Source organism: Nomascus leucogenys, chromosome 1a (assembly GCF_006542625.1).
Source record: "Nomascus leucogenys isolate Asia chromosome 1a, Asia_NLE_v1, whole genome shotgun sequence".
NCBI lineage: Eukaryota > Metazoa > Chordata > Mammalia > Primates > Hylobatidae > Nomascus > Nomascus leucogenys.
Window position 1 is genome coordinate 101,004,692 of NC_044381.1, and position 21,905 is coordinate 101,026,596.

A 21,905-nucleotide genomic window follows, 5' to 3' on the forward strand; every position below is an offset into this window, starting at 1 on the left:
TTATAAAGGAATTTCAGATTGTCCAGTGCCTCACAAGTGTATTATGGAGCTGAAGGTGCTGATTCTGATGCTGGTTTTTCAGGGCCTTTCCATGGCCTTATCCCAGTGTGATGTATCTAGCTGGAAATCTCTAGTACTTAATGTCTATGAAGGTAGATGATGGAACAGTGAAGGGGTCTTTCCAGACTGGAGTTAGTTGGGAATTTCGGGTTCCATCCTTCCAAGCTTTATAAAAACTAATGAGGCTGGAGGATATACATGTGGGGATTTTTCCCCTTTGCATTTTGGGTTTGTTTGTAACCCATTGGGATTACTTGGGAACCTATTGGAAGTTTAATAAATAAGGGACATACTGGGAAATACTGGCAGTTTCTTCATCTAGTAATAATGGTTTGGATTTGTGTCCCCACCCAAATCTCATGTTGAATTGGAGGAGGGGCCTTGTGGAAGGTGATTAGGTCATGGTAGTGGATTTCCACCTTGCTGTTCATATGATAGTGAGTTCTCACAAGATCTGATGCTTTAAAAGTGTGTGACACTTTTCCCTTCACCCTTTCTCAAGCACCATGTGAAGTGCTTGATTTTTCCCCTTCATTTTCTGGCATGAATGCAAGTTTCCTGAGGCCTCCAAGTCATGCTTCTTGTTAAGCCTGCAGAACTTTGAATCAACTAAATATCTTTTTTTATCATAAATTACCGCGTCTCAAGTAGTTCTTTATAGCAGTGCAAGAATGGGTGCATCATTCAGTACAGAAAATTAGTACCAGAAGGGGGCTACTGCTATAAAGATACCTAAAAATGTGGAAGCGATTTTGGAACTGAGTAATGGGCAGAGGTTGAAACAGTTTGGAGGGATAAGAAGAAGACAGGAAAATATGAGGAAATTTGGAACTTCTGAGAGATCCATTGAATGGTTTTAACCAAAATGTTGATAGTGATATGGACAATGAAGTCCAAGCTAAGATGGTGTCACATGGAGATGAGAAACTTATTGGGAACTGGAATAAAGGTCACTCTTGCTATGCTTTAGCAAAGAGACTAGCAGCATTTTGCCCTTGCCCTAGAGATCTGTGGAACATTGAACTTGAGAGATATTATTTATGGTACTTCGTGGAAGAAATTTCTAAGCAGTAAAACATTCAAAATGTAACCTGGCTGTTTCAAAAAGTGTACACTCACATGCATGAACAAAGAGATAACCTGAAACTGGAAGTTATATTTAAAAGCATAGCAGAGCATAAAAGTTTGGAAAATTTGCAGCCTAGCCTGTAATCCCAGCACTTTAGGAGGCCAAGGTGGGTGGATCACTCGAGGTCACGAGTTTGAGACCAGCCTGGCCAACATAGTGAAACCTTGTCTCTACTAAAAATACAAAACTTAGCCTGGCATCGTGATGCATGCCTGTAATCTCAGCTACTTGGGAGGCTGAGGCAGGAGAATTGCATGAATCCAGGAGGTGGAGTTTGCAGTGGGCAGAGATCCTGCCGCCGCACTCCAGCCTGGGTGACAAAGCAAGACTCCATCTCAAAAAGAAAAAAAAAAAAAAAGGCCAAGTGTGGTGGCTCATGCCTGTAATCCCAGCACTTTGGGAGGCTGAGCCAGGCAGATCACGAGGTCAGGAGATCGAGACTATCCTGGCTAACATGGTGAAACCCTGTCTCTACTAAAAATACAAAAAATTAGCCGGGCATGGTGGTAGGCACCTGTAGTCCCAGATACTCGGGAGGCTGAGGTAGGAGAATGGTGTGAACCCAGGAGGCTGAGCTTGCAGTGAGCTGAGATTGCGCCACTGTACTCCAGCCTGGGCGACAGTGAGACTCCATCAAAAATATAAATAAAATAAAATAAATAAATAAAAGACAGTTATGTACAAAAGTGAGGTGTGTAGAAAAGAAAAACCCATTTTCTAGGGAAAAATTCAAGCCAGCTGCAGAAATTTGCATAAGGAAAAAGAAGCTGAATGTTAATAGCCAAGACATTAGAGAAAATGTTTCCAGAGCATGTTGGAGGCTTCTGTGGCAGACCGTCCCATCACAGGCCTGGAGGCCTCGGATTCCTGGTCGGGGCCCAGGGCCCCACTGCTCTGTGCAGCCTCAGGATATGGCAAACTGTATCCTAGCCACTCCAGCTCTAGCCATGGCTAAAAGGGGCCAAGGAACAGTTTGGGATGTTGCTTCAGAGGGTGCAAGCCCCATGCCTTGATGGCTTCCATGTGGTGTTAAACCTGCAGGAGTGCAGATGGCAGGAGTTGAGGCTTGGAAGCCTCTGCCTAGATTTCAGAGGATGTATGGAAATGCCTGAATTTCCAGGCAGAAGTCTGCTGCAGGGGCAGAGCCCTCATCAAAAACCTCTACTGGGGCAGTGCAGAGGGGAAATGGGGTGTTGGAGCCCCCACACAGAGTCCCCATTGGGGCACTGCCTAGTGGTGCTGTGAAAAGAGGGCCATTGTCCTCCAGACCTCAAAATGGTAGATTCACCAACAGCTTGCACAGTGCTCCTGGAAAAGCCTCAAGCACTCCATGCCAACCCATGAAACACCTGCAAGTGCTGTAGTCTGCAGAGCCACAGGGGTGGAGCTGCCCAAGGCCTTGGGACTCCAGATCTTACATCCGCATGCCCTGGATGTAAGACATGAAGTCAAAGGAGATTATGTGGGAGCTTAAAGGTTTAATTAGTGCCCTGCTGGGTTTCGGACTTGCATGGAGTCTGTTGCCCCTTTGTTTTGACCAATTTCTCCCTTTTGGAATGGGAGCATTTACCTAATGTCTGTAACCCCTTGTATCTTGGAGAAACTAACTTGTTTTTGATTTTACAGGCTCATAGGTGGAAGCGATTTACCTTCTTCCAGATAAGACTTTGGACTGTGGGCTTTTTAGTTAAGGATTGGGGGACTGTTAGAAAGGGACAATTGCATTTTGCAATGTGAGAAGGATATCAGATTTGAGAGGGGCCAGAGGCAGAATAATGTGGCTTGGATTTGTGTCCCCACCCAAATTTCATGTTGAATTGGAGGGGGGGACCTGGTGGAAGGCAATTGGATCATGAGGGCAGATACCCCCCTTGCTGTTCTCATGATAATAAGTGAATCCTCAAGAGATCTGTGATTTACAGGTGTGTGGTATTCCCTGTCTCTCTCTCTCTCTCTTTCTTTCCTGCTGCCATGTAAAGAAAATGCCTGCTTCCCCTTCACCTTCTGCCATGATTATAAGTTTCCTGAGACCTCTCAGTGATGCTTCCTGTTAAGCATGTATAACTATGACTCAAATAAACCTCTTTTCTTTATAAATTACCCAGTCTTAGGTAGTCCTTTATATCAGTGCAAGAATAGACTAATACAAGTAGTAAGTCATAAACTTCCCTAGTTCCATTTTAGTTTGGCTCAGGTTTTCCATAATGAATGGGTCTGGACTCTAGTGGATCCACTGGGGTCACTAACCTCTTGAAGGGGGCATAACTTAAGGGGGTGGTATAGAGGATGGCCCTGGGTACAGAGGGGAAGGGTCTAGGGCTCAGATACTTAGAAATAATGGGATAGAAGGAACAGTGGGGTTTGGGTTTGGCTGTGTTCTTGGTTCCTCCAGGGCTTGAACTTTGGGTAAACCCAAAAGACATCTCCTGAGCCAGCCAGAGAAGCTGCCTGGCCATGGTTTCTACCATTGCTGGTTCCATTTTGCAAGCCTGAAAAAGGTCATGATTGTTTCTTCAGGCCGTAAAGATCTGTATATAGGGAATTTCTGTCAATTTTTCTTTCTGGAGACAAAGCGATCTAGTTGATAGGTTGTATTAGAAGTTATTCTTCTATTTTCTATCCAAGATTCCTGGTTCCAGAGCTTATATTCAACCCAGCATGCATTACAGAAAAAATATTAGCCCTTTTCATATTAGAGTTTTGGGGCCAAACTTCTTTCAGTTGTTGAGGATGTATCCGAGGGGTGTATTCCGCAGCATGGATGTGTGATTTCCCATCTGTAAAGAGAAAACAGAGGAGGAAAAAAAGAAAAAGAAGGCATTCCATCTTATTTTTCTATTATTGTTTACTGAACAGGGCACATCCCATTTGTCTTTAGGGTTCTGGAATAAACAGTCTTACTGCATACCCTTATCCTTGGTCCCATCTTGTCACGATTACCCACTTGAGAACAGAGGAGATACCAGAGGAAATAGGGGACATCCTATTCATCCTTGGAGTTCTGAAATAAAATGGTCTTACCCCTGACCTTGCCTTTATCTCTGTTCTAATGTGAATATGTCCTGGGGCCAGCTTTTGTCTCTGTCCTAAGGGGACTTTTATCTTTTGCTACTGCAGCCTTGGGCCAGCCTATATCATTGTCTTCATGACCTTATAGTGACTCTCAGAACATTCAACAACAAAAGGATTTTGTCTTTTCCCAGATTCCCATTTCCTGTGTTCTTTAAGTAGACAAGAAGCCTGTTTTTTCAGCCAACTGCTTCAAGGGGGCTTGACTTCCCTCCCTTTGAATATGACCTTGAAAGTCTTGATGTTTATTGAGAAGGGCATGGAAGTGATTAAAGAAATGAAGGAAAATTTGTATTTGGGGTTCTTCATCCTCCAGGGATAATATGCAGAACAAATGCTTAAGCAAACAGGTAAATCCCTCTGCTACAGGAGGAAGTTAGAGGAAGCAATATGGATACCAAGGGAAATCCTTTACATGCTCACAAAAATAGCAGCCCTTGTATTCAAAAGGTCAACATTTATTTGCCCTCTTGATATAAAGGAGGAACCTCTGGAGGACTTGGGACTTGGGATAAGGGCTGACAAATGGCAAAGGAAGAATTTTCCCTCCTCCAAAAGGATGCTAACTCAAAACAAACTAACAAACAAACAAACAAACTAGTAGTTGAGGTCCTAAAAGGGCCATAGAGTGAGGCCCTATGCAGGTGGACAAAGTGTTTCAAAAGCCACAAAAATAACTTGGCCCTGTAGTGTAACAGAGATTTCTTGTTTGGAATCATTCCTTTAACTATGTCACTGATTAGTTGACTTTCAGTTAATTATAATGGAGATTACCTTGGTGGTCCTGACCTATCCAGGTGAGGACTGAAAGTGAATAGGCTTATCTATAAGATAAAAATTTGACAAGAGTGAGATTCTTTGTTCCTAGCTTCAAAGACGAAAGAATCACATGGCAAGGAAATGAGAGTAGTATCTAGCAGTTGAGACTAATCCTTGGCAAACAGCCAGCAAGAATATAGAAACCTGAGTCTTACAACAGCAAGCAATTGATTTGTGCCAACAGTGTAAGGCAGATCAGAAGAAGAACTTTCCTTATTTGAGCCTCTAGATGAGAATACGATTTAGTGAGTGATTCCTAGATTTCAGCCTTCTGATGCCCTGAGCTAAAATATCCCAGACACAGGATGCAAGCAATCTGTGAAATAATATTTTGTTCTTTTTTGTTTTTGTTTCTTGTGTTTTGTTTTTTGAGACAGAGTCTCACTCTTGTTGCCCAGCCTGGAGTGCCATGGCTCAGTCTCCACTCACTGCAACCTCCCCCTTTTGGGTTCAAGCAATTCTCCTTCCTCAGCTTCCCAAGAAGCTGGGATTACAGGTGCCTGCCATCATGCCTGACTAATTTTTTGTATTTTTATTAGAGACGGGGTTTCACCATGTTGGCCAGGCTGGTCTTGAACTCCTGACCTCAGGTGATCCACCTGCATCGGCCTGCCGAAGTACTGGGATTACAGGGTAAAGCCACTGCACCCAGCCAATATTTTGTTCTTTTAAGTGCTAAGTTTGTAGTAATTTGTTCATGCAGCAATAGCAAACTTGCACTCAATCTTTATCAAACTACGTGCCATTTCAGGAACATGGTGTTCAATGTCTTTTCCCAGTCTCTTAACACCTAGTATTCTTCCTTCCTAGATGCTCTTTCTAAACTCAAAATTTCTTTCACCACATATCCTGCACTAGATTTAAAAGAATAATTATTAAAATGTTATCTCCTTTGTGAAATCTCTTTAAAATGTTGTGTCCTCAGTATTTTTCATGTGTATATTTGTTCCAATGTAATTAGTTTTACATCTATGTTCCTTATTCAACCCTATTTATTGCAGACAGAACTGTATAATAACCATATTTGTAATCCTTAATTAGAGCATTTATTCATTCAATGGAGTTATAAATAAATGAGTGAATAAAATAATGAATACTTTATACTAGATTCTACTTTGCTTCCATATTATGTCTACTTATATCTCTCAATTTAGAGTCCTGCATTGTCATAACACAATATAACAAAAATGTACAGCCTAATTTATTAAATTCAGTGATGAGTTAGGAATTATTTCATACTTCAGTTGTGCATTTAATCTTGTTTTAGGAGAATGTTGTATCTTTTTTTAATATGCAGAAGTATGCCTCATTATTTATAGTTTAAAGATTCGTATAGAAAGAGCTATGTAAAAATCTACAGAAAAAAACTCAGAGCATGGAACAATGACTAGGAAGACACTGTTGCTAAAAAGTGTGTGTGTGTGTTTTTTTTTTTTCCTAAATGGTATCAACCGGAAAATTTCAATTTGCAGCTGTGAAAGAAGTATGTAGAGCAAGGGTCTTCGACCCTTGGGCTATGAAAGGGTACTGGCTCGCGTCCTGTTACGAGCTGGGCTGCCAAGCAGGAGGTGAGTGGTGGGTGAGTGAGCACTACAGCCTGAGCTCCTCATCCTGTCAGATCAGTGACATCATTAGATTCTCATAGGAGTGCAAACCCTACTGTGAACCGAGCATGTAAGAGAGCTAAGTTGCACACTCCTTATCAGTATCTAATGCCTGATGATCTTCTGAGGCAGAACAGTTTCATCCCCAAACCATCCACCACCCTGGTCCATGAAACTATTTTCTTCCATTAAACTAGTCCCTAGTGTCAAAAGTTTGGAGATTGATGTCCTAGAGGACATTATGAAGTAAGAAACTTTATCTTCAATTGTCCTTTTACAATATGCAGCCATTGCTTTTGACACCAGGGTAAACAGAAGTAGGACACTTCTCTGCAGTCCTAGTTTACCCCTGGGATTTTTGTCAATCTTCGTATGTTATTCTTAGTATTCTGTTTTCATCTTCTCTGTACTTTATGATTCCTAGCTATATATTTTATTTTCTGATATATTTGACCAACTTTCTTTAAACTTAACATTTCTGTTGAACTCTTTCATTCTAATTCACTAGCTTATTTCTTTTCTAATTCACTGTCTTTCTTTCTTTCTTGCATTTCTTAAGTCAATTTCTGAGCATATAGTTTGTGGCATTAAGATTATTATAAAGTACCTAATTTTTGTTATCTATCTAAATGACATGCCTGACACCCATTTACGATAAAAGGTGATTTGCTTATTATCAATATCAATACTGAGATCATTGAGCCAGCCAGCTGCAAGTGAATAATAAAACTTGAGAGCTGAAAGGACCTTAAAGATTATTTAATAATGCAGTTCCTGCATTTGCATACAGATAAGGTAACAGATAAGGTCAGTAGAAGCTGAATTACTTGTGTAAGTTCACATAATTAGTATGAGGCAGGAAAAAATGTTGTTCTTTGATACATTTGAAAAGTTTTTTTAAAAACATTCCACTGTTTCTGTTAGTCCCAGGAGCCTCTTAAAAGTAAGGAGATATCAATAGTACCATGAAATGCTAATATAGTGATTATTGTATGGCAGGGGTTATTAAAGGAGAGAGGTAAACTAGAGATATATATGATATATATTTGTGCACGGAATGTATTTGCAGCCATAGATGGTGATGTATATAAAGATAAATTGGTATAGAACTGAGCTTTGAGTGATTCTATATTAATAGGGGGGATAAAAATAGAGTAGGGGGATTCTCTTAAGATGGAGGAGTAGGAAGTATCAGGAATCTGTCTCCCCCGACACACAACTATTGCATGGGGAGAATCTGTGTGATGCAGCTACTTTGGAACTCTGTTGATGACCTGCAAGTTCCAGTAGATGGCTTGGATGGTAAATTACAGTTAATTTCAGACTATTTTAACTCTTAGCACAATAGTAATTACCTTTTATCTACCTTCAGCCTCAGGGCAGGCAGCTGTGCATGTATTCTTGAAGTAACCTACACACAGTTTGTGAAAGCCAGGGTGGGCAAAAAATTACCCTGTCCTCCAAATACAGGAGATCTGTGTTCTGATAGTTGACTGGTGTTTTGTATCACATAGATACAAATAGGTGAGAAGCCATTGTTGCACCTTCCCATATTGTTGAAAACCCTTTCCCTTCTGGGTGAAGTAACTTCCAGGGGATTTAAAAGAGCAGCACCCTTTTCTCTGTCTTCATTTTTCTCTTTTTCCCCTTATGGGAGTCAAACATTAAAAAGTAGGACATTCAACTGCAGAAGCAGCTGCATATAAGAGAAAGTGATGTTGAAAGTTCAGGGAAAGGTGCTGCTCAGAAAAGACCTGAATAGACCTTATGACCTTAAATTTGCACCCCAGGCTGCTCCATGGCATAGAGTCAGTCTAAAAACAATTTTGCAAAAAAATATCAAAGCAAAAGCAAAACAAAACAAAAACAAAAATAACAAAAAATAGCAAACCTTATCAGAGCATACTCTGATTCCCAGAGTTATTATATTAGATCCAAATGTCTAGTTTTCAACAAAAGAAATCACAAAGCATAAAATGTAACATTAAAGTGTTTTTATATTATTGTGGTTAATAGTTATTGAGCAGATTTTTTTGCATGCTATTGAAGTTAAACTGTTATAAATTCAGATAAGAGTGTTATAACTTTAGGATATAAAATAATCTCATTGGTGACCACAAAGAAAATACCTGTAGAATAAATACACAATAAAATGAGAAAGAAAATTAGACTATAATATTTAAACACAAAAGAAGACAGTAATGAAAGAAATGAGGAACAAAATAGTTATAAGACATATAAAAAGCAAATTGCAAAATGATGAAAGTAAGTCTCTTATTATCAGTAACTACTTTAAATGTAAATGGATTAAACACTCCAATCAAAAGACAGAGATGGAATTGATAAAAACGTAACCCATCTATTTGCTGTCTACAAGAGACTCACTTTAGATTCAAAGAAACAAATAGGTTCAAAGTTAAAATTTAAAAAATGTTATCCCTTGCAAATGGTAAGTAAAAGAGAGCAGGGGTACACTAATACCAAAAAAAACCCATTAAATTTAAAAGTTTACAAGATAAAAGGACATTACATGTTAGTAAAAGGTTCAAAAGAATAAAAGTATATAACAATTATAAATATTTATGTATCTAATGACAGACTATCAAAATATATAAAGCAAAAATTGATAGAACTGAAAACTATCATTAGTGCAGATACATTTAGGATTTCACTTTTACATATGAAAATTATTAGTATTCTTACTTGTGATTTTCTTCCTATACATTAAGATATTTAAAAGGGCAATTCCTTGCTGCCATACTTTTACTTCTAAGGTAAGGAAGTGTTGATTATACTTAAAGATTATAAATACCTCTTTTCAGGTGACTAATGAAGAGACAATAGTGCCTAGCTTATAAATATATTTAGCCTACGATTTTACTTTAGTTACTTTGAAGATTGTTAACTATAATAATGTGCCTTTGAATAGCTAAAATCAGGTATCTACTGGTAGAGATTTCCAAAAGGAATTTTATTTCTTATAATTTAAGACATACTCTAGTATCTGGAAAACAGGATGCAATGCTGTAACGCATTTTCTCTAGGTGTTCAGTGGCGAAATTAAAAAATATGAAGCAGTTAAAAATGTTTTTCAGCGGTAACTGATAATGGCAGCTATTATGTATTCACAGATAGCTTTTTCTGGACCCTACCCGTGCATCATCTCAGCTAACACCCTCAGTTTCATTATGGAGGCCATATTATAGATTAATTTTTTTTTCAAAGAGGCTAACTGACATAATTAGGTATAAGATAAAATGCCTATTTCAGGATAGGATAAAATAAAATTCCAATTAAATGAACACTGATTCCAGAAGAGTTACCCTTAGATTTTTTTAAATGTAATATATGTTTACTATGTTTCAAGTACTCTTCTAATGTCTTCACAATTACTGAATGAATTTCTCATTAAATTTTTATAGTAGTGCTATGAGGTAAATGGTAGCAGTATTTTCATTTCAAAAATAAGGACATTGTACACCTTCAAAAAGTGGAAGAGATGGAATTTAAATCCAATAATTAACTTTAAAGTCATATTTCTTAATCATAAAGCAATTCTGCCTCCTATTAGGCTATACTGGCAACTAAATAGTGATTAAACACTTAATTATACATTCTCTGTATCTTGGGCACAATGCTAAAAGCTTTCCTATCACTGATCTTGAAGGACAAAAAATCAACTCTTTTTATTGGAGGATTTTATACAAGGGCAGAGGAACACAATTTTAGTTAATGTTCCTATGTATAAATGTCAGTTACCTAATTATTTCCTACAATGCCTGTTCTTCAAATGATTAAATATGCTCAAGGAGACAGATATTCATAATATAATTACAAAACAAGCAACGATCTGGTAAATGCTTAACAGTGGTTATAGAGGACAAAGGGGTAAGTGATTGATTTGTTTTGGTTGAAGGGTAAAAGTGGAAATGCTACATAAACACTTTAAAACTGGCCCTTGAAGATAAAGCAGGAGTTCTCTGTGTATTCTCTACAAGGTAATGTCTCAATCCATATCATAGAGTCCAGGAACTATAGATAATCGTGGGCAACCTATTGCAGTTGAACTTTGTAGAGTTGAGTATTTACGTGTAGAAAAGAAGAGGTAAAGATATAATAATAAATTCAAATAGAGGAAAAATATTTTTAATGATTTCTGTTAGACATAATTACTAAATGTTTTAAATATCCTATTCAGTTTATTCTGACAACATTGTGAGGTAGATGTATGAACTTCATTTTCCAGATAAAGAAACAGAGGCATAGGAAAGTAACATTTCCAGCCCCAAATAGCACAATTTTAAATGACAAATTTATATTTCAAAAGATTCAAAGATAAGTCTGTTTCCAAAACCTACACACTTCTAAATATGTAACAATGTCTACTCTAAATATACAGGCCAGGTAAATAGTTTGAACTTCTCTAGCTCATAAATTATTTTTTTAATGCAGAAAATGGTTAAGATAGAGGTTTCTCAGTTAATTATTAAGGAAAGAAAATGAACTGACAAATTTTTTGGTCAAAAAATCAAATAGAAACTTTAAAGAAGTCATTGAAAAAAATTCATAGCATGAGCAGCATTTAGTAACGTGCTTCCCCAAAATTAACAGTAGACAATGCCAAATTTGATGAAAAACATCATCTTCTAAATGTAAGGATAAAAGCACTCTTCTTAGTTGAATTTAGTTGCATATTGAAATTATATGTTTCAATTAATATATTCAACTGTTTGCTCTTGTATCTTCTTTTCAACTGATGACATAAATTATCATGATGCTTATTTGATGACATGGCAGCTCTTGGGGAAAAGCACACACATGCAAATGGAGTAGAATGTATTTTGTGTTTTGGGCTTTGCATTCTTATTTTTCTTTCCTGAAAATAGTAATTAAATATCATTAGAGATAACATTTTGTGTACATGTTCACATGGATGGATTTCAAAATAAATACATATGAATGTTAAGTTATTTTTTAGTTACTGTTCTCTGGTTAACAAAAAACAAGAGATAAAGTATAATGGTCATTTGTTGTTAACATTTTATCTCTTCCCCTTCCATTTGGATTTGATATTTCCTTTTGAAGAAGCACTATTAATCTTAGTCCATGTGATTTGTGATGGTTCTCACTCCACCTTGTAGATTCCTGAAAAACAGTCTAGGCTTTCTAAGGGTCTCTCTTCACACATGTTCTGGCATGCAAATAACTTGATTATTTTCATTATGATCTTCCCAGAACATTTTAAAATATTATCTGGAAAAATACATTTTGTCTATCTAAAAACTTCTTTTATAGAGCTTTCTAGAAAATAAAGCTACCATAGAGAAGGTTACCATTCAGAGAAACACACTGTGTCCTACTACCATGGTTTGAGGCCCTTGGCCTTTCCAGAGCTGAGACTTTTCATGCATATGAGTAAATAAATGTCTTCTTTCTTCTTCCCTCCCTCCCTTCTTCTCTCCCTCCCTCCCTCTCTTCCTTCCTTCCTTCCATTGTTCTATTTAATTTAAGCCATTTTAAGATGATATTTTCCCAATATCAAAAGAGTTTTTATTAATAAGGAAAGCAACTTAAAAATAAGTGAAAAGAATGTGCTAGTAAATTATTACCTTGCTAACATAATCAGTGTAATGGCACGAGGCTATGGGAATTCTGAAATCCTACCATAGGGCACAGATCTCAGATGGGCCAGCTTTAAAAGTTTGAATTTAGATATATTCACTCAAAAAATATATTGCCAAATTTAAATGAATAAGATAGTTTGTGACATATAGTTCCTGTGGCTTGATATGGACGTCATCTCATTCTGGGTTTAGTCATCTCCTCTCATATGGTTTAAGGTTGGGCAATGCCAAAGGAAAGGATGGCTGTATCCAAAGAAATTGTAAAGGGATTTTTTACAGAAAACAGATGCCCAGTCAGATGTATAAGTATATGTACCAAATTGTAAGAGACAGGAAGATGAAAATTGGATATTATTTCAAAATGAAGCATTTATATTTTTAATATATAACTACAGAATTATAGCTCTATTGGGGAAAATGTCTATCTTTTATTCACAGAAAGATTTGAGGACAGCTAGTCCATTCAAATTAATCTAATTGAAGATCTTCTAAAAAATGAAAATAAAAATGTGGATAAAGGAATCTAAGGAGCACATGTGTATAAATTAGTATTATAGTCTCAGAGCCAGAAACTATTATATGATTCAGAGACTAAATGGCAACATAAGATTTACTTTTTCAGCAGTGTTGTACATTAGAGATGATGACTAAACCTCTCCTTGAAAATAACTAAAATACAAAGAATAAAAGACTTCTTTACCAGATTAAAATCTAATGCAGAGATGTAAAGGAATAAATCCCCAGAGGCCAAAATAGAGTGATGCCTGAAAGCTGAAAGACATAAAGGTAGAAAACAACAACAAAAACAACAGCAACTAATGCCAGTTCTTGACTTGAAGCCATATACTGAACCCTTATGCACTTGGCTATTCAACTAATATATCAGAAGGCAATAGAACTAGAAGTAAAGATTAAGCAAACAAGTATAAGAACATTTAAAATGAATGGGCTATCAATGGGCCTAATCCCAACCTACAAAGTGAAGAGCCAAATCTTCTTCATTTCGTTCTTTAATGCTGAAATAATGAGATGAGCCAGCAGATACAACAGACACCTGAATCACCAGATTTGGATATAAAATAAGTATAAAAAATAAAAAAGATTAAAAATATGAATAGAAAAATAACCAAGAAGATCTGTAAAAACATCATTTGAAACATGAGGAAATTTAAAACAAAATAAAAATAAAGTAATATAACCAGTGGCTTACAATTGAGAAAAAATAGATATGAATAGATTATCCATAATATATACAAAGATGTAAAGAAATATTCAAAGATAATTAATATCAAAATTTTGGCATGCTGTGAGAGCAGTACATAAAGAGAAGTCTATAGCATTGATTACACATGTTTTTAAAAAGATCTAAAATCAATAACCTAAGATTCTACCTTACAAAACTAGAAAAAGAAGAGCAAATTGAACTTCAAGTAAAGATAAGATTAAACATAAAAATTGGAACAGAACCAATGAAATTAAAAATAAGAAATTAATAGAGAAAATTGACAAAACCAGAAGCTTGTTCTTTGAAAAGATCAACAAAATTGATAAGCCTCTAGTCATGCTAGCTAAGAGAAAGATTCAAATTACTAATATCAAAAAGAGTACATATCACTACAGATGTTATAAAGATAAAAAGAGTAAAACAAACTCATGACCAGTTTTATGTCCAAGATTTGAAAACCTGGCTAAAATAGACCAATTCTTCAAAAGGCACAATCTGCCAAAACTCATGCAAGAAGAAACTGACAGTCTTAATAGGCTTATATCTATTAAACATAATGAATCAATAATCAATAGTTTTGCAAAAGAAAACGTACCAGGTCCAGATGGGTTCACTGGTGAATTCCACAAAACATCAAAGGAATAACTTATACCAATTCTCCACAATGTCTTATAAAAAACAGAAGCAAAGAGAACACTTCTAACTCACTCCATGAGGTCAGCTGTATCCTTGTATCAAATCTAGACAAAGACATTACAGGAAATTTTTTTAAAAGCAACAAGTACAAGCCAATATATTTCACAAAGATAAATGTAAAAATTCTCAACAAGATATTAGAAAATCTAATAATGTATAAAAGTATTTTTCCACCTCAACCAAATAACATCATACTTCGGGTGAAAAACTTAGCAGGAAAAAGATTTCCTGCCAAGAAATCCTGCTAAGAAATCAACATTGTGCTTAAAGCCCTAGCTGATGCAACAAGAAAAACACGAAATAACAAATCTACATCTTGATTGATGGAAGGAATAAAAGTGTCTTTGCTTGTAGAAAACATAATTATCTATGTAGAAAACCTAAAAGAATATATTAAATAACCTCTTGGAACTAATAAATGACTATAGCAGGGTTGCAGGACACAAGAGAAACTCACAAAAGTGAATCACTTCTGTACATTCCAGCAGGCCCAACACCACGTGGAAGCTGCCAAGGCATGGGGCTTGTACACTCTGAAGCAATGGCCTGAGCTGTACCTTGGCCCCCTTTAGCCACAGCTGGAGCTGAAGCAGCTGGGATGCAGGGCACTATGTCTGGAGGCTGCATATAGCAGGGGGCCCTGGGCCTGGCCCACTAAACCATTTTTTTTCCTCCTAGGCCTCTGGGCCTGTGATGGGAGGGGCTGCCATGAAAGTCTCTGCCATGCCTTGAAGACATTTTCCCTATTGTGTTGGTGTTTAACATTCAGCTCCTCAGTACTTAGGCAAATTTTTGCTGCAGGCTTGAATTTTTCCCCAGAAAATGGGCTTTTCTTTCCTATCACATTGTTGGGTTCCAAATTTTCCAAACTTGTATACTCTGCTTCCTCTTGGATACTTTGCTACTTAGAAATTTCTTTCACCAGGTACCCTAAATCATCTCTCTCAAGCTCTAAGTTCCACAGATCTCTAGGGCAGGAGCAAAAAGGCCCCAGCCTCTTAAGTAAAGCATAACAAGAGTCACCTTTGTTCCAGGTCCCAACAAGTTACTCATCATCTCCATTGGAGACCACCTCAGCCTGGACTTCATTGTCAATATCACTATCTGCATTTTGGTCAAAGCCATTTAGTAAGTCTCTAGGAAGTTCCCAACTTTCCCGTATCTTCCCGTCCTCTGAGCCCTCCAAGTCTCTAGGAAGTTCCAAATTTTCCCACATTTTCCTATCTTCTTCTGAGCTCTCCAAATTGTTCCAACCTCTTCTCATTACTTGGTTCCAAAGTTGCTTCCACATTCCTTATAGCAGCACTCCCCTCTCAGTACCAATTTACTGTATCAGTTCCTTCTCATGCTGCTATGAAGAAATACTTGAGACTGGACAATTTATAAAGGAAAGAGGTTTAATTGTCTCACAGTTCCACGTGGCTGGGAAGGCCTCAGGAAATGTACAATTATGGTGGAAGAGGAGGCAAACATGTCCTTCCACACAGGTGGCAGGAGAGAGAAGAATGAGTGCCTAGCAAATAGGGAAGCCTCCAATAAAACCGTCAGATCTCGTGAGAACTAACTCACTATTATGACAACAGGATGAGGAAAACATATCCCATGATTCATTTATCTTAACCAAGTCCTTCCCATGACATACAGGGATTGTGGGAACTGCAATTCAAGATGAGATTTCAGTGGGGACACAACCAAACCTTATCAAACAGGTACACAAAAAATAAAAAGCAAGAAATTAAATTATACCAACAGAGAAAAACACCTTCACTAAATTTATACGGAACCACAAAAGACCCAGAATAGCCAAAACTATCCTAAGAAAAAGGAACAAAACTGGAAAAATTACATTACCTAACTTTAAATTGTACTGTAGAGATAGAGTAACCAAAACAGCATGGTACTGGCATAAATACAGACACGTAAACCAGTGGAAGGGAATAGATAACCCAGAAATAAGTTCACACATCTACAGTGAACTCATCTTCATGAAGGATGCCAAGAACATACACTGAGGAAAAGACAAACTCATCAATAAATGGTCTTGAGAAACAAATATCCTTATCCAGAAGAACAGGTGTATAGGAAGAGATGGCTAGATAGGCAGTGAAACAATGGGGTAAGTTTGTCCAAGAGGAACTGAAGTCATGTGTCCAGCTTAAAAACACAAAACTGTAGGCATAGGAAATCAAGGTTAATTAACGAAGAGTAAAGCAGGCTTGTAAAACTTGTGTGGACAGAAAATCTAGAAGCCCTGTAATTTAGCAAAATTAATATTCATAAGCATATTTGCAGAAATCTGATTTTAGAAAAGCAGCTGGTTACAAATTTGTTTAAAATTGTCCTCTAAGTTTGAGCAGCAATTAACTCATGCTAACAAAAGGGCATCAGAGACCTGCAGTTGATTACAACAAATGCCAGAATTATGTAAAACTTCCAAAATAAAGTTCCCAGTTTATTTTAGTATTGGTATGTGTGTGTTAATTTAGACATTCTACATAGACTATTAAATAGCCAACATAAAAACTGAACTGGATCTGCACACTCAGTGACATTACTGTTTCTGTTATGAAATGTTTCATCAGGAAACTACAATCTATGCTGAAGATACATGTGTAACATTATTACCAAAATTGCTATTCTCATTTTCGTTGATTCCCAGAAGGACTGAAATTAGAATGTACTCCTAATCTTTTCCACTGAATGATCATCTTTGATAACCCAAAGGACATTTATTAATGCCCTTTTTATTACTCAATTAACTAGTCATTTTTCCATCTATCGTCTCAACATTTTTTCAGCACCGCTTGCATGCCAAGTATTGTGATAAATACTGATGGAGCAGAGATGAACAGAATTGAGAAGAATTTCTTATAATTAATTCACTTACAGTAAGAAAGCCAAGTTAATAAGTATGCCCACTAGGAAAAGGACTTTTACTGGGATTAAAAACTGTGACTTAGCTAGTTAAAGTTTATTTTTGTCAAGTAACTCTCTTTGGTTAGGGAAATATTTTTAAAGTCCCTTATGAATAGAAACTAAGGATTCATGGACATAGCATTTGAGAACATTCTAAAATGTTTAGCAAAGTTGTCTACTAGAAAGTGAACAGGAAACCAGAGGTGTAACATATTAAAAATAAGAAAAGACAGTGAAACATGGGGAGAGGAAGAGAAATAAAACAATATGATGGGAGGTTGGTGCCTGGATTGATAGAGGGGGTTAAGAGCCCTTTTTAAGAGCAGGGAAACTGGTGTCACTTGCAAATTATTTTCTGTACAGTGCTGACATACGGCACCTGTAATAAGTTATTCTTAAATGTACAGCCAACAATATTTCTTTTCAGTGATATTATTTGTGACATAGAGCAGAGGACGTAAAGAGAACTTTCTGTACTCAAATCGGGTCAGCACTAGATCACTGTGCACAGAAGTCTTATAATTCAGCAAAAGCTGGAAATCAGAGCTAGACTGAATAGAAAATAGCAATTGAATGAGAATTGTTTTGTAATAATGACAGGGCACTGGGTTTCATGCAGGACTTGTGGCAGGATTTGAACCCATTTTCTCTGGATATTAAGGAGCACCATGCTACACTAAGAATATTAGGATGCTTATTTTCATCCCAACTTGCAAGTGTAACAATGAAGTTTTATAAGGTCACAAGGCAGATATCTAACTCTATCATTCTGTCTCTGGAAATAATACTTTTATCTCTTAACTCTTCTCATTTTCCTTCTCTTCTCTATCTTCCAGGGTACCAGTTGCTGTGAACTCTCTTTTTTGTCAATTGACAATAATAATGGTCTTTCGGAATCAAAAGTAAAATTCCTGCCATAAAATGCTGAGCTTGTTTTCTTAGAGTAACTTTTAGTAAAACACAGTGAAACTGTTATTGACTCCCAGCTGTCCATGCCGTGAGCTACTAGTCCAGCCTGAGAAAGCATCAACCTGCCCAGGGTATAAGTCTTTTATTGGTATTGCAGTATTATTCCACTTTCAATATACCTTAACATCACAGTATTAGTCTGTTCTCACACTGCTATAAGGACATACCTGATGCTCGGTAATTTATAAAGGAAAGAGTTTTAATTGACTCACAGTTCCACATGGCTGGGAAGGCCTCAGGAAACTTACACTCTTGCCAGAAAGGGAAGCAAACACATCCTTCTTCACAAGGCAGTAAGGAGAATTGCATATCCAAGTGGGGGGAATGTCCCTTATAAAACTATCAGATTTTGTGAGAATTCTCTTCGTATCCTGAGAACAGCATGGAGGTAACCATCCCTATGATTAAATTACCTCCTACCAGGTGTGTTCCATGACACATGGGGATTATAAGAAATACAGTTCAAGATGAGATTTGGGTGGGGACACAGCCAAACCATATCATTCCACCCCTGGCCTCTTCCAAATCTCATGTCCTCACATTTCAAAACACAATCATGCCCTTCCAACAGTCTTCAAAAGGCTTAACTCATGCCAGCATGAACTCAAAAGTCCAAGTCCAAAGCCTCATCTGAGAGAAGGCAAGTTTCTTCTGCCTATGAGCTTGTAAAATCAAAAGCAAGTTAGTTACTTCATAGATACAATGGGGGTACAGCATTAGGCCAATTATTGACTTCTGTGCACCGGCAGGATCAACACCACGTGGCAGCTGCCAAGACTTGGGGCTTGCACACTCTGAAGCTATGGCCCAAGCTGTAAATTGGCTCCTTTTAGCCACATCTGGAGTGGCTAGGACACAGGGCACCAAGTCCCTAGACTGCACACGGCAGGGGGGCCCTGGGCCCAGCCCACTAAACCATTTTTTTTCTGCTTGGCCTCTGGGCCTGATGGCAGGGGCTGCTGTGAAGTTCTCTAGTGTGCCCTGGAGACATTTTTCCCACTATCTTGGTGATTAGCACTCATCTCCTGTTACTTATGCAAATTTCTGTAGCGAGTTTGAATTTCTCCCCAGAAAGTGGTTTTATTTATTTTTTTCTACTGCATCATCAGGCTACAAATTTTTAAAACTTGTATGCTCTGCTTCCTCTTGAGCACTTTGCTGCTTAGAAACGTCTTCTGCCACATACGCTAAATCGTCTCTATTAAGTGCAAAGTTTCACAGATCTCCAAGGCGGGGCAAAATGATGTCAGGCTGTTTGCATAGCAAGAGGGACCTTTACTGGAGTTCCCAACAAGTTCCTCATCTTCACCTAAGACCAACTCAGCCTGGACTTCACTGTCCATATCACTATCAGCATTTTGGTCAAAGCCATTCAAGAAGTCTCTAGGAAGTTCAAAAGTTTCCCACATTTTCCTACCTTCTTCTGAGCCCTCCAAACTATTCCAGCCTCTGCCTGTTACCCAGTTCCAAAGACACTTCCACATTTTCAGGTATCTTTATAGCAGTGCCCCACTACCCAGTACCAATTTACTATATTAATTCGTTCTCACACTGATATAAAGAACTGCTTGAGGCTGGGTAATTTATAAAGGAAAGAGTTTTAATTGACTCACAGTTCTGCATGGCTAAGGAGGCCTCAGGAAACTTACAATCACCTCAGAAGAAGAAGCAAACACATCCTTCTTCATAGGGAGGGAGGAGAGAGGAGGGCACAGCAGAAGGTAGGAGAGGCCCTTTATAAGACCATCAGATCTTGTGAGAACTCACTATCATGAGAACAGCATGGACTTAACTGCCCCCATGATTCATTCACCTTTCACAGGGTCCCTCCCATGACATGTGGGGATTATGGGAACTACAGTTCAAGATGAGATATGGATGTGGACACAGCCAAACCATATCAATCACCTAGTGTTGATTCCCCTAACTTTTGAGTACATTTACACTCATGTCACAGTGGATGCCTCATAACACTTTCTTTTTAAAAAAATTATTCTAGTATATTCTACAGGGAAATGATAAAGTGTTGTACCTGAGAAGTAGCTCTTTAAGAGAAACTAAAAAGAGTGCAAGCTTTCTACGTATATGAGCTATTTCTTGTTTATTTGATTTTAATACTTGGCAAGTATACATTTAGTTAATGGTATCTCTCAATTTTGAATATTTTTGTATTAATAAAATGAGTATCCTTTGAAAACTAAACAGTGCCATGAACATCATACATTTCAGAAAGTTTATCTGGCATTTATTCATGTTAAAATGTTTTTAAAAACTATATCAAAATAACTATTGGAATGGACCTGTATATGGCACCATAAATATTATAGTTTACAATAATTAAACTACATAGGACATAGACCACATTTTATATTATAATTTATATTTTCACTTTTATTATAGAAAATACAATTTTCCCGTTGTTATACATTCAAGGAGGCAACTTCAAAGAATAATTTATATTGTGCTTTATGTTTCCACTTGTGCATAAACACTACAAAGGTAGAGTCTATTTTTCAGGGTTATTGATCATATGAGATACATTTATTTTTATTGATCTTGACATAGCAATTTTTTTAATTTTTAATTTTTGTGAGTAAATTGTAGGTATTTTTAAAGTGGTAATAATTTGTGGAGGATGTTTGAAATAGTTAATATTAATACTCATTTTTTCAAAGATATTTGTTACTTACAATTGCAGAGCTATGTAAGTAAGAGAATCTGTTCAACAGTATATATACTGCAACTGTTCAATATAATATAGCTAGGAGTTTAACAAACAAGAATAGTATGCTATAGAATTTCAAATTAAAGAAAGTATAGGCTCAAAATAAATTAAAATTAAATAATAAATTAATCTGAGAACTCACATTAAACTGAACTGAAAATTTGGTTAAAATGAAATAATATTCAATGTCAAGAATAATGAGCAAGGCAAGAATTAGAGTAGCCAATTATAATTAAGTATGACTTAGATCTATGATAGAATGATTACAGAAATACATAGACAAAATACTTAACCTTCCATGAAGAAATGAAGTAAGACTTTCTGGGGAAAATGAGAGGGAGGGTGAGACTTGAAGAATGAATAGGAATTAGACTGACCAATGTTGACAGAAATGATAGAAGATGGGTCATGACTAAAATGTATGTGATATGAGGCTGGAAATGGACAAGCAGGCCTTTAGGCACTTTGTAAATTCTAAGTATTTTGACATTTATTTAAGGGCATTGGGAGTCCATGTCATGAAATTAGAAACCGATATGATCATATTTGTCTTATTAAGGTTACTGTAATTGTAGGATGAGGACTGGATTGGAGATTAATTAAGAAGCTGCTATAGAAACCACAGAAAGAGACACGATTGACATAACTAGGATTGAGGCAGTGGGAATGGAGGAAAGTTGGTGGAGATAGAGTAAGATAGAATCAGCTGGCCTTGGTCATTGATTTCATGGGAGAAGCGCAGAGAGAAAAAAATTGAAGAAATAACAATAATGTTTAGGTTTGTTGCTTGAATAACTAGAGAACTGGCAATACCATTAAGTAAGATGAAAAATAGAAAGAAAGGGATAGGTGTGAGGCCAAGAGAATGCTTTAATTATTGTTGAGCATGCTGAGTTTGAAATATATTTCAGACTTTCAGGTGGAGATATCCAATAGGTTAGCTATAGGAACTTCAAGTTCAGGATTGGATAGCTGAAAATATGGATTTTTTGATCTCTGCAATGCTCACATGCATTGCAAGAAAAGCCCTAGGAAGAGATTCTATGAAAAAACAGATGATAATTTAAGT